Source organism: Coccinella septempunctata, chromosome 1 (assembly GCF_907165205.1).
Source record: "Coccinella septempunctata chromosome 1, icCocSept1.1, whole genome shotgun sequence".
In the NCBI taxonomy this organism is placed as follows: Eukaryota; Metazoa; Arthropoda; class Insecta; order Coleoptera; family Coccinellidae; genus Coccinella; species Coccinella septempunctata.
This window is the reverse complement of record NC_058189.1, coordinates 58,477,594-58,479,687: the sequence shown is the minus strand read 5'-3', so window position 1 is coordinate 58,479,687 and position 2,094 is coordinate 58,477,594. Positions and strand designations below refer to the sequence as shown.

The 2,094-nt window shown below is 32.4% G+C and overlaps 1 long non-coding RNA gene across 1 annotated transcript; it reads right to left on the bottom strand.

The window, feature by feature from the left end:
* Nucleotides 1–1,129: 1,129 nt before the first annotated feature.
* On the bottom strand, nt 1,130–1,397 carry LOC123322862. The gene is made up of 2 exons (XR_006539224.1): nt 1,266–1,397; nt 1,130–1,209 (listed from the first exon to the last, which is right to left on the bottom strand). It is a non-coding gene; the product is annotated as an uncharacterized LOC123322862 (long non-coding RNA).
* Nucleotides 1,398–2,094: the final 697 nt, after the last annotated feature.

Below are 2,094 nucleotides of genomic sequence, written 5' to 3'. Positions count from 1 at the left end.
CTTTTCGGAAATTTTTCGATAGTCGCCGTTAGAGTTGTTTTTTTCTCAATAAAAACAACCGACGATGGAAATGTGATACATGTTCTCAAAGAGCAACTTTTCTAATTAAAAATCTGAAAATTTTATCGCTCGATGAAGCTGTTCGGTCCACTCCACCCACAGAAAGAATTCTAATAAGATAATTCTTTTAATTCACCTTTTTTTCTTTTTTTCAGACAAGGAAGACACTTAATCTCTTGTTTTCGTGTCCATTGACCAAATTTACACATATGGAAGGACTCCTTGTACGTAAATGTAATATATCTAAAGAAATTTCTTTCAATTTTTCTATTTTAGGTTGAAACGCTTATTCACACACTCATAACTCAATCTCCAAAGATACATGGATCAAAAATGCTAACAGTTGGAACCGAATTGATTTCATCGGTAGTTATTGAATATGTTACTTGTAACTCGCTTTGATTCGCTTTTATTTTTCACCACGACACTTGTTTCACTACTCGCTATTACAATATGGGGTGAAGGTTAACTCAGCTTCACCGACCTGAAGATGCTATAGTGATGGCGAAACACTTGTCGTGGTTTGACAACTCATTTTTGTTAAAATCATATAATCTGTAATTATTTCAATTATGGATTTTCATCAAGTATTTACCAAATCATATTTTTATTTTTTAGGTATCTGGTGCAATTATTACTTATTTACTGGTGGTCCTCCAATTCAAACCCTTCGATTGATGTGATTATATCACATCACAATTGCACGTCTCTAAAGTAATGATATTTTAATTCGAAAACGGTGTAAAATATAACAGCAATAAATAATACATAATACAGGGTCTTTCACGAGGAACCTCAACCATATTTATACGGGAAACTACTGAACGTATTTTCATGAAATTCAGCACTTATAAGTATTTCACGATGCTGATGAAATCTAAAATATTTTCAAGGCATGAGCACCTCCGGTTTTTCCGGAAATGACGTCAACTTCCGTTTTTCAAATTAGAACACCATTTTTTTATTGCAGAAATAGATTCCTCAGAAAATTTCAGGTTATTTTGATGTAACATTGAATTTGAGAATCGTGGCTATATTGGACTATGTATACTGGTAAAAGGGGGAATTAAGCCCAGTTGAATTTTGTCGACGTTTCGGACATTTATTGTTTGATCACATACAAAACAATTGGGTTGTCCTTAATCATGACTAGAAAGCAGCAGATGTTAAAATGAAATCTTACTTACGGATATAAACATAAATACCTAATTCATTTGAATTATTTGAAATTAAAAACATATATATGATCGTCAACCTGTTTCGATCATCAACAAAACTTGCTGTAGTTATGATGGAAATTTAAAAACACTAAAAATATCTTTCCTCTCTAACATCCAAAACATATATAGCCACGATTCTCAAATTCAATATTATCAAGAATGGACATGAATCATCCCACTAATTTTGATGTAACATTTTTCAGTTTTGGTTGGAAAATTCTCTCTGAGCGGGAAAATTCGAAATAAAAATCGAAAATAGAGCTCCGCTGAAACAAGAATAACTTCGAGGTTTTTGGATGGAAAATTTTCATTTTTGGGATTTTTCAAGATGTAAGATTGATGTATCCACTTTGAAAATCGAAATCGCGATTCATGATACAGGGGGTGAAAAAATCGCTTTCAAAGTTAGGGATGACAAAATCGTGAAAAATCAATTTTTTTTAAATTAGAACCCAATTTTTTTATGGCAGATATTGAATCTACGTTAAAAAATAATGTGAGTGCATGCATCACACCCTTGCCCTAAAATGGATTTTTTCTGAGTTATTCACAAAAAACTGTTTTTCGTCTTGAATATTCAGCTATTTCTTTTCCTTGAAACCGACTTCAAGTTACTATTAGGAAAACCATGGCCAACTCTCGCAGTTATAACTAGAGAAGATGCTCAAAGTTTTGACCGTTAATTTCTAGACATTTATTTATACGTCTCAGGAATGCTTCGCGCGTTGCTCTTCTTATTTCATCGGGAGGAAGAGATCTGCAAAAGTGTTTAAAAACCAAATTGAGTTTCAAAACTATGAATCTAAAAATCTAA